Genomic DNA, 12,301 nt, shown 5'->3' with positions numbered 1-12,301 from the left:
ATTAAAAAAATATATTCTTTCTAGTGCTTAGAAATCAGTAGCATCAACCTGGGACATCTGCTAATGGCTGACCAGGACAAAGTGAAAGTTTGAGACCGAACGCGATGGAGCCCCCTACTCTGAAGTACTGAGTGGGAGACTTCGGTCAAAATTTTACCTTCGCATTTTGAAACGTATCTGGAACTTTTCTTTTTGACATTGTGAGGCCAATTTTGATGTGATGTCATTGGACTGCTTTTCCCCTAGGCCCCGGTCAAATCCAGGAAGTCCGAAGCTTTCAGCAGGATGAACCTGAAATCCTTGACGGGTCGCATTTGAGGGTAGTTGGCTTGATTCACGATGTCGGGATGGTCTACTTATGGATCTTTTTCCAAAAGTTACTCCAAACTTCACCAAGCTTCTGGCACTTCTTCCTGAAGTTACTCTTGAGTGTTCAAAGCATCCAAAACACAAACCCAAAGGTCTAGGAGCCCTATGATGGGCCTTGGAAGCTTAGGACTACAATTCCCACAATGCACTTGGCCAAATCCTTAAAAGTCAACTTGGTGCAGGCAAGCTCTGCTAACCTGTTGCTTTCAGACAGTCCTCTCCAAAGTCCTTTTTGAAGCAAGGCAAAGTCATTAGGGCTGTTCAAGTGTGCAACAGGAGAAGTATTTCAGTGTACAGTCCTTGGGGTTGCAGACCAGGGTTCGAGCAGGGCAGTCATTTTTCTTCTTATGGTTTCAGGCAGCAGATCTGAGTTGCAGCTCAGTCACTTTTTTTAATCATTTTGGGGGACAAGTAGATGGCACCCTTGTCCAATGAGCTCAAGGGTTCCGCCAAAAAACATGACTGCTTCCTCCAAAGTGTGGCATTTTCTTGTCCCATTGGCACTTTAAAATTCAAGATCAACTATTTTCCTCCAGAGGAGCAAGCCCTGGTTAAACCAACATACCGGTGTAGCTCATTTCCATTAACACTCTCTGTATGGACATCTGCAAATTCCTTTCCTGTGCCTGCTAGCTATCTATGGGGTATAGGGAGAGAGGAGCAGGCCTGCCTGGCATTCCATTCTGTCTTGGTTCCTTTGAAGCCCAATTTACCAGCCCCTTCCCAGACTGGCCTCTGCAGCTGCAGACCTCCCCCCCATCAGGTAGCGTATGCTCAGTGCAGGCTACTTATCATGCCATCAAAGCAGCCTGGCTGATCCTCTTCTCCCTGTATTAGTTATGATAAATTCAATAGTGGCAAGTTGTTGAGTTTATCATTACCAATCTTTGAGTTATTTCATGACGCATTTAGCTCCTTTGTAGCAATACTTATGCTTGTAGAAACATTCACATGTTAGCCTATGGAGCTAAGTCTTTACAATGAGGAAAACATGAAAGGCACAATTTTTCCCTCACCAGGGCATAAAAAACATCCGTTATAATGTCCCTGCTTATAGTTACATGGCACCCCACACCTGGGGCACTGAGGGGAGACCTTAGGAGTGAGTTATATGTACAAATAAGGTAGGATATCACTTCGGAAGTACCTTTTATTCCATAGTAGAATATGCACACATTTTACTTTTTAAAGACAGTCTGCAAGGCAGGGCTGCCTGTAGAGATGACAGCAGGCCACAAAGTAGTGCACACTCCAGTGCAGGAAATCTACTGGGCCTCTAACCTTCTCTGACCTATTATATACTAGGGACTTATAGGTTAGTTGAGTCTTCAATTTCAAATTGTAATTGCAACATTTTACTATATACGTTTTATTGAAAGCACTGTCCCTCGGTCTGTTTTGAAGAGCACTGGCGTAGTCAGGATCAGTTACCACTAGTATCAGTCAGAAACATTGGGGTGAATATGCTAACAGGATGACTTTCTCCCAGCATTCTTCACCATAGTGGTTCAATATTGTGTTTTGTTTCCTCTAAAGGCAACTGGCACAGATTATAAAGCATGTTAAAAAATAAAAGTGAGAAGAGTACTACCTATTTTAAATCAATAAACAAAGGAGAAACGGCAAATACAAGCCTATCTATTAATGCAAGCACTAGCTTTAACATATATTGTTTTACTATGTCTATATGGTCTTGGTAGAAACTCAAGAGTTTTACAATGTAAAAGTTGCTTTGCATGGTTAAACAAAATGTTGTTAGGGCAGACTCTGTATGTTATAGTTTATACATTTTGTGAAATATCCCTGTTAGACCTGGCATCCTTGGCGTGGTCTCTTGTCTTTTTTACCTCTGCTTCCCATGTTTGGACTGTGTGCTGGACTCTGTTTGTGCTGTTTTTCATCTTCTGGGCACTTTACCACTGCTAACCAGTGCTAAATTGCAAGTGTTCCTGTATAAAATGTATGTGTAATTGGCTTTCCATGATTTGCACATTTGATTTACTAGTACGTCCCAAGTAAAGTGCAGTAGAGGTGCCCAGGGCCTGCAACTTAAATGCTACTAGTGGTGCTGCAGCACTTGTCGTGCCACCCACATTAGTAGTCCTGTAAACATGGCTCAGACCTGCCCCTGCAGTGTCTATGTGTACAGCTTTAACCTGCCAATTCGACCTGGCAAGTGTACCCACTTCCCAGGCCCAACCCTTCCCTTTTCATACATGTAAGGCACCCCTAAGGTAGGCCCCAGGTAGCCCCATGGACAGTGTGGAGTGTATGTTAATGGTGGGGCATCTACTGATGTGTTTTATATGTTCTAACAGTGAACTACTGCTATAGTTGGTGTTCACTGTTGCAAGGCCTATCTCTCTCATAAGTTAACATAGGGGCTGCCTTTAAATAACCTTAAAGTGCAGATTCCCTTTGGGAGCAGATAGAAATGTATAGTTTGGTGTATCTGAACTCACAATTTAAAAATACATCTTTTAGTCAAGTTGGTTTTTAGTTTGTTAGTTTGAAAATGCCACTTTTAATAAGTGGGCATTTTCTTGCTTAAACCATATTGTGACTCTGCCTGTTTGTGGATTCCCTGTCTGGGTAAGATGGACAGTTGGGCTGTTTGTCAATCCCCTCTAGAGAGTTACACAAAGGGAGGTGGAGCATAGCCAGCATATCCTGATGAGCCGTCTGGGCTGGAGTGGAAGGAGGAGTGGTCATTTACACCTGAATGGGCTGTGCCTGCCCTCATACAATGCAGTCTAAAACCCCCTGGGGTGTGTCTGGCACCTGGCCTGGGCAAGGCAGGATCTTGTGAACAACAGGGACTTTCATTTGAAGTTTGCCTAGTAGTGGACCCAAAACCCCAGACTTCAGATTTCTTCAAGATAACTCTTGGATTCAAGAGGAACCTCTGTCAAGGAGAAGAGCTGAGGGGAAGTGTTGTCCCTGCCTGTGACTGTGCTTTGCTGGGCTATCCTTCAGTTACTGCTTCTGCCTGTGAAAGGGGAAAAGACTAGACTTTGTTGTGCATTCCTAATTGAGAAGAATCTCCAAGGGCTGGAACTGAGCTTGCCTCCTGTTTTGAAGTCTCAGGGCCATCAAAGACTTCCCTTGACAGCACCTGGAGTCTCTGCTGAGACTCCTGCCCTGCCAAGTGGTGTCCTATTCAGTCCCTGGGCCCTTGAAAGGTGAAGTTGGCAGAACAAGAGCTGAAATCCATGCATAGAACACCATGCAGGAAAATTGTGATGCACCAACTGCAACCCTACTGATAAACGACATGCCACCAGCTTTGCGGCTGAAATCGATGCTCCACCTGCATCGCGGCTGGGAGATCAATGCATTGCGGCTGGAGAAACGACACGCAACACCCGCTTATGGCTGCTGATAACATTGCAAACCCCACGCAGCATGGCTTTCTAACACCGTGAGACGCATCATCCCTGGGCGTCAAAGTCATCATGGCTCTTCACGGACCGAGGTGCCCTGACTGGAAATCGACACCTCGCTCTCTTGGAGGGACAGAAAGGACGCATCGCCAACCCGACAAGAGAAGAAACAATGCACAGCCTCACTTGCGAGTGAAGAATCAACACATCGCTGACTTTTCCGACTCCCACTCGCCCGTGCTGTTTTATTTTTGACACAAATCAGGTACTTTGTGTAAAATCAACATTTTCATTGTTTTCAATGGAGTAAGACTCTTATTCTTTTGAACATTCATATCTTCACTTTTGTATGTTGGAATGTTGTTGTTTTGGTCTTGTTTGATTTAGATACATATTACCTATTTTTCTAAACTGGTGTGGTGTCCATTTTGTATTGCTTTCACTGTATTACTGTGTGTGTTGTACAAATACATTACAGATTGCTTCTGAGATAAGCCTGCCTGCTCATGCCACGCTACCAAGGGGGTGAGTGGGGTTAAACAGGTGTGTTTCTCCTTTGCCCTGACTATAGTGAGGGTCCTTCCTTAGACAGGGGGTAACCTGACTGCCAACTAAAGTCTCCATTTCTAACAATCGCTGTGTAAAACGTAGGGGCTTATTTAGAGTTGGAGAACGGAATAATTAATTTGTAATTTTGCAGATGTCCCATTCACTATATTATTACAAGTACGTTAAAGCCTGTGTCAATTGTGATACAACGGGCAGTATATCCTCCATGTCTTGATAGAGTATTACATTCACCAATTAGCAAGGAAACCACAAATATAAAAATCAGCTATAGACTTTCATGGGAGTTCTTCTGAGCCAGGAGTTTTAGTAGCTTAACTATAGTAAGTGGCTCCTTATTCTGATAAATTCTGTCTCTAGATTCTTTTTTGCCCCCAGAAGAGAGGCAAGGTATGTTAATTTGTCCAGAATAGCAACTATACCTCTCTAAGTAGACAAAGTGTTGCTGAGTAATTTTCTAATAATATTTTGTAAAACTATGAATACACTTAGTTTCTTCAATCAATTTAATTACTAAGAGAGCACATGACTGTAGAACCCTGGAGCCTTGTGGGTCTTTTGGCTAAAAACAAGCTTAGCCTCTTCCCTCAAGCATTCAAGAGATTTGTCACTTTTTGCTAAGCAAGATTAGTTTTATCTGATGCTAAATCTGTCACATTATGTGCAGTGGGTTTTTGCTTCGTTGAAAAATAATGGATAATTATACACCCATTTTACACTAGAAAAGCAATGTGGACTTTACAAAATATGTGTTCAGATAAATAAGCTCATGCAGAACTGGAAGAGATGTATTTAGTGGCTATTGTATATGACCACTCACTGTCAGTGAATATAGCTAATGAAACTTAATTTAGATGTATAATACTGACTATCACAATACTTGTACTATGTAGCATAAACATTAACAGTTGACTAATACAGCATCTGAACCTGGACAGCTATGGGGCACCAGTGAATAAATCCTAAACTTATATTCATACGAGTGAAAAAAACATGTTCTTTCTGTAAGTCTGAACTACAAATAAACTTTCTCAAGTTCCTATTACAACTATTATCTCAGAAGCCCGGGGTATCATATTTATCTAAAAGAGGCTTTATTGTTACATTTAAATCACCACCTAAAATAACATTGTCTAATTCTTGAATGCCGATTAGAGTTCAACAATCTCCACATTATGTCTCTTGCAATTCAGTGCAAATGTATTACTAGATATGCTAGCCTTTCTAATTGTGCTTATAATAGCTTAAGCAATACCCAATGTACCATCTTCATAGATTTCAAAATACTTAGACACAAAAAGACAGATGAAAAACCCTTCACACGCTCCTCACCTCTCTGAACATCATGCAGCATTTACCCAAACCATCCTGTTCCAAATACAACACACTCAACCCCATTCTGTGACCCTCACCCACTACTGACTGCAATGCTGTGAGAACTTGGGTTGTTGCTTTACTGGGGTGTGATGCATGTGATTCCGCCTAGTCTTCCAATCAAAATGGTACCTCACTTGTGTGGGTAGGCCTAGTGCCCGCAGCAGGAAATACCCCAAAATGCAACATGGACACATCAAATATTTCTTATGAAAACTGACTTGTTGTGGCACCTAGGAAAACCTAGCAAACCTGGAATTTTCTGAAAACTAGACACCTAGGGGAACTCAGGATGGGGTAACTTGTGGAGCTCTCACCAGGTTCTGTTACCCAGAATCCTTTGCAAACCTCAAAATGTGTCAAACAAACACTTTTTCCTCACATTTCGGTTCTGCAAAGTTCTGGAATCTGAGGGAAGCCACACATGTCCTTCTACCTAGCATTTCCTACATCTCCTTACTTCACTTGTGTGGGTAAGCCTGGTGCCAATGACAGGAAATGCCCCAAAACAATACGTGGACACATCAAAGTTATCAATTTCAAAACAATCTATTTTTGCAGAGGGGAGGTGCCTGCATTTTTGGTCCTGAGTTCAGCAGCCAACTATGGAAACCAACCAAACCCAGATATTTCTGAAAACTAGACACCTGAGGGAGTCCATGGAGGTGTGACTTGCATGAATCCCCCAGTGATTCCTTACCCAGAATCCTCAGCAAACCTCAAATGTAGCTAAAAAATCTACATTTCCCCACATTTCTGTGTGGGATCACCGCACCAGCACAAATTTCCTACCACCCAAAATAAATGATACTTCACTTCTGTACGTGGGCCAAGTGCCTGTGACAGGGAAGAGCCAAAAACATGTCAAAATTGAAGGGGAACCAAAGTGGGTCCAAAAGGCCAGTTTGGAAAAAAAATATTTTTAGGCTGATGAGTGGGGCAGAATTTCTATCAGTATAGATGCAACAATGCTGGGTGATAGGAATGTTGTGGATTCCTGCAGATTCCAGAAGGGTTTTTCAAATAAAATTGGGGAAATTGTGAAATTTCAAGCAAAGTTGGAGGTTGGCAGGGCATTGTGGGTAAGAAAATGGTGTGGGCACATGTGAAGCACACCAGCCTGGACTCACCCAGATGTTTAGTTTTCAGATGTGTCTAGGTCTCCTAGGTTTTTCTAGATGGCAGCCTCCCAAAGTCTAAAAAGTGCAGCCTTCACCATCCTAAGTGGGACAATTTTGTAATGTAAAATCAAAACCAACAATAATCAAATGTCCTCTTGCTTGCCATTGGGATAAGATCTTTTAGTGGGTGGGGGAGAGCTAAAAGACTGTTACCCCCTTCAGTTGGGGTCGTGCCCCCCCCCCCCCCCAGGGAGTTGATCGAGAGTAATTGCCCCATATGCCCACTGGTGGGCAGAACAACATTGTCCTCATTTATTTGGGGTTGGGGTATTGCCATACCACCATCCTCTTTTAAAAAAAAAAATCTTCCCTGGTGTCTAGTGGGCTTTCTGCCCCCCTTGAGTGAAGATGGGCCTTACAAAATTGTCTGATCTGCCCCCAAGGGAGGCAGAAATGGCCAACAGTAATGTGCCCCTAAGCAAAACACACACACACACATACCAATCCCTGGTTCTTAGGATGGCCTAATAGAAATAGGCCGATCTGCCCCCAATGAGGGCAGAAAAGGCCTAAAATAAATTTCCCCCCCAGGGGAGGAACCCTTGCTTAAGTGGTTGCTCCCCTTCATTGTTATTCAAAAATAAAATCTCCCTGGTGTCTAGTGGGCATTTGTGCAGCATGATCGCTATGCGATCAGAGAGACATCGGAGGAAAGGAAAAGCCTTTCCTTTCCTCCAATGCCTTTTCCGAAAGCACTGGAAGCTGAGCTTCCAGCACGATGGGGGCGACCTCTGATGAGGTCAGCGTGATGTCATCAGATGTCACTGGCGGGGATTGGGAGGGCCGTGGTGGAAAGTGAAGTGATTTCCCTTCCATCCCTGCCCAGGGGAGGGGGGGGCAGGTGGAGGACAAGCTGGTTATGTCCTTGCACACTAGCTTCATGGCTGAGGACATATCCAGCTCATCCGTGGCACCCAAGGGGTTAATGTCCAGAACAGTATTGTGAAAACACTGTAGATTTATTATTATTATTATTATTATTATTATTATTATTATTATTATTATTGTTGTTATTATTATCAATATTATTATCACATCTTTTATGTAGCACAAACCAGACTCATAGGAACATTGGTGCGCTTCACAAGGTTTTAGATAATTAAAACATAAGTCAACAAAGACAAAAGTTCAAAATATTTAACACAATACAAGGGGTCAAGGCAGGCTGCAGAATAGGTGGTCATTTTTCAAGGCAGTGAAGGTCAGCCAAAAGATAGTTAAAATCTTTGGAGGTATATGAAAGCATTGGGTGTTAAGTATTGGTACAGAATATGTCTTATGAAAGAGGTTTCATTAATGAGCATACTCATTGGTTTCAGGTGTGCAGGGCTAATAAGAGCAGTTAGGAAGAAGTTACTTAGTAGAGAGGTCAGTTAGTAGATATTTACAGACCAAATTAGCATTGGGAGAGTGGGACTTCAAATTCTTTCTTGAAGGTTCTATATGATGGGTCGGGTCAGAAATTAGGTTATAAATTTGAGAGGCTGGTACCCCCTACTAACTCATTAAACCCACTCTGCTTAGGCAAAGCATGGTTCTGAGAAAAGCTCTGCCCATCCCTGTGTAGCTATGGTACAAGCAACAGGCATTTCAAAGAGAAGTGTGTGTTAAATTCAAGCACTACCAACAATTTAAAAGCAAAAAACAGAAAAAAATACAATTCTCATGCCAAATTAGGAAAATAGAGAAAAATGTAATGAGCTAAAAGACACCAAGAACATCAAACTAAGTCACAAGGAACCAGAGATATGAGTTTTTACAATTTCAAGGCACTAAGTGCCAGGAAAAAGTGAGATATTAGTCACCAGCAGTGAGAAAGCTTCTTCTGATCAATCCTGGAGACCCTAGATTCTCCTGGCATGTTTCTGGGCACCAGGTCTATCTCTAGTTCGGTATCCTGCAATGTATAGTCCTCTTTATTCAGCCGGGCACTCTTGAAATCAGGAATTCTTCTACTTTTTGTGTTCCTGAAGCAATTATGCAAGAAGTCAACCAGTTGCCCTTGGAGAGAAGGCAGTTCCAGCCCCTGGGTATCAGAAAACTTCAAGAGTCATTGAGTCCTTGAAAGTCAGAAGGGAGGATTTGTTTTCCAGCAGGGCTTTCTTATTTGAATGGAGTCTTTCCAGGTCCAAGAATATTCTGCTGAGGTGAAATCTGATGTACAAATTAATCCTGTGCACTGGCTAGTGACTGAAGAACATCTTTTGCTTAATCCTAACAATTTTCCCACACTCCCCAAACTATTTTGGCAGTATTTGCTCTTTGCCTTATGCAGGAGCCCCTGTTTCATGCTGGAGGGACCCAGCTGGCACCAGGCAGGCCTGTCTTATATTTTCTGGCCACTTCCCTGTCTAACAAGGTCAAAACTGATGAGGATCCTCAGACCAAATAGAGGAATCCTTCCCTGACATCTCCATGCCAAAGGAGGTAGCACTAAATCTGCCCATTGTCTTGACAACTGTTTCTGCCTGCTCCCAGGTAGCTAATCTCTGTTAAAGCAGGCAGCAGTTAACACCAATTGGGTTTCCTGGTCCCAGAGGAAAACCATTTTCCTTTGAGCCAGAGTTGTTACCTCTGCCAACCAAGGATGTATATTTTAGCTGTGGGGGTGTGGCAGAATTGGTTTTAAGCCAGTTCTGGCTCATGCAAATACATTTTGTAAAAAGGTATTTTTCTGCTTAATTTATCTTATTGCACCAGTTAACCAGATTTTAAAAACTACAGAGGAAATAACTTTAAAGCATTTTTCTAGCCATTTCCTAAGCAGATGTGGAATAATAAGATTGTAATTCCACCTAGTCCAAAAAGGTGTAGCCTAGCCTACATAGTAAACTATATTTAGCTTTTATTTCACTGTAACAGGACATAAACTCCAATATGTATTCTGCCCAGTTTGTAAATATTAGCACTGTGCCCAGTGGGCTTAAAAGGTACAATTTAAGGGTCACTTATACATATTTTAAAGTAGGCATTTCCTACATAGCAAAGGTACTTTCCATGTCATGTCATTACAGTGCAATCAAACTATAGCCCAGCCAGAGCGCAGTGTTGGCTCTGACAAAAGTATTTTTTATCACATATGTGAGTGGTGTAAATGCCCAATGAAGCCCACATATGACTGACATTTAACCTTCCATACCCCAGGTGCATTTATGTCAAAATGTACAAATGATCTGTTTGGAAGCTACAGAGGTCAGATAAGATGTTTCAATTTGCAGCACGTATTATAGAGGGGAATCAGAGGCACTTTACTGTTCCTTATCCACGGTAAAGTGCACAGAATTATATAGCCAGCAGAGGGTCCAGAAAAAAAATGGAATGACCATGCAGAGAAAAACAAAATTCCAACAGGTTGCTTCTGATGTTCTACTGTAAAGGCAATCTTCCACACCTTAATCTTTAGCACTATGGCAAAGTAGAACATTCTCTGATTAGAGATGCACCATAGACAGACAGGAAAATAAATGGAGGCAGACTAACCATCTAAATGATCTCACCCAACACATCCATTCTGCATTCATATTTTCCATCACTACAACATCAATTGTTTTTTCACAGGGAGTTAAACAAAATGAGCTTCTACACTGACCGCACGAAATAAAAATATGATCTACTGTTCAACCTCATCTCACTTGCAAATTGTATCAATGCCTTGAATTCACTCAAGAACACCTCATACACAGTCACTTTTATACCCTCTCCCATTATCAAATATCTTTGAGATTTTCTCACACTGCTCGTCAATACTGTTAACTGTTTCCACATTCAAGAAACCTTCTATAATGCCTTCAGGAGAAAAGACATGTGGTCCTCCCGCTTACGAAACTTGTTGTATGCCTAGACAAACTTACACACTATCACGCTCCCAGTTTTCATAGGAAAAATTATTAAAAACTGATTCTACCTGACTGTAACAGCTGATTAGCAAGCAAAACCTTACGTAGGACTATCAGTCAGAATTCAGACCATCCTGTAACTTAGGGACAGGTATTCTTCAAGTAGTCACTCTCACCCTCCTGATCAACAACAAAGATCCCTGAACATTTGATCCTGCTTGGCCTCTCTGTAGTCTTTAATACAGATGACACAGTCAACCACCAATCACTGATGCACACTGTAAATCACACATAGGCTTATTCACCATTGTCCTACCTCCTCACCTGCCATCAGTTCATTCACATATGAATGCAGAGTTCCATAAACTCCATTTCAGCTGCAGTATGCCTTAGTGTTCCATCCTCCCCCTTAACATCTCAGCACCTGCATGGAATCCTCCAGATTTTTACTTATGGACAACATCAGTGCTATCAATAAGAGGATGCCATTGAACAATACCCCAACATTTCCTCAATGTAAGGGAAAAGGCGTTTTTCAGGTTCCCCCTACGTTGTACCCTTATCTGGACTCCTTGCTGCTGGTTTGTCCACTCAGAGTGCACTGAGGCCTGCTACCCAGACCTCAGTGCTAGTGTTCCTACCCCATGCAAAATAAATGTTGAATTGGATGACTTTGCCATTTAAACCAATGGTAACGCCACTATTTATATATTATATATGTGTCTCTTAAGGAAGGCCTATAGAGCCCTGTAGCAGGGAGCTGTTGTTTAAGTGAGACATATATTTTTCAATATGTATTGACAGCAACACTTCCAAATTGCTGTTTTGCTGTGGGTAAAGTTGGTAGCCCCTTTGGCTACTGCAGTGTTACCTGGTGACATCCCCCCGGCTAACTTTTGACTGGGACTACCAAACTGGATCATGTGAGTTACCAAATCAATCATGACAAATATATGCTCATGTTGAAATTAATGTCACTAATAATAATTGTCCCCACATCAAAAAGATATGGTACCCGCTCAATTGGGAACTTGAGCCTGTCTCAAGTGTCTTCGACTGATTCTTATACTGGTCAACCTGTGTTTACTCAGCTATCGCCATCCAGGGCAAATCCAGTTGATAGATTTTTCCAGGCCTTTGTTGGGGTAAGAGAGGAAGGAGATGGGATGATATTTTTTGAGGTTGTTTGGATCGGCAGATTATTTCTTGAGGAGTGGTTTGACTTCTGCATGTTTCCAGTTTTCAGGAACTACACCCATGGCAACTGAGGAGTTGAAGAGGGTGGTGAGCTCATTGCTGATTCTGCAGCTTCCAAGGTTGAAAATGTGGTGTGAGCAGGGGTCTGTGGGGGCACTAGAGTGAACAGAGTTCATGATGGTGTTGGTGTCCTGGGAGTGAGCTGGTCAATTGGGGTAAGTCTGTGGTCCATGTTGATTTCAGTGAGTGCGTGAAGGAAGTCCAGGGGCTTGGTCTGGGTTTCGAAGTTCTTATAGATGATGGTGGCCTTGTCATAGAAAAAGGTGGGGGGTCTGTCACATAGTTTTTGGGAGGGGGTGATGTTGTTTTCTGTGGTTGTGGGGTTGGAAAATTC

At 42.4% G+C, this 12,301-nt stretch overlaps 1 protein-coding gene across 3 annotated transcripts in view; it reads left to right on the top strand.

The window, feature by feature from the left end:
* The window catches only part of FSTL5 (follistatin like 5), a 2,922,734-nt gene that overhangs the window by 2,836,134 nt on the left and 74,299 nt on the right, over nt 1–12,301 (top strand). The gene's annotated exons all lie outside the window — the stretch shown is intronic.

Source organism: Pleurodeles waltl, chromosome 1_2 (assembly GCF_031143425.1).
Source record: "Pleurodeles waltl isolate 20211129_DDA chromosome 1_2, aPleWal1.hap1.20221129, whole genome shotgun sequence".
NCBI lineage: Eukaryota > Metazoa > Chordata > Amphibia > Caudata > Salamandridae > Pleurodeles > Pleurodeles waltl.
The sequence above is the reverse complement of the archived record's forward strand: the minus strand, read 5'-3'. Positions and strand labels throughout refer to the sequence as shown.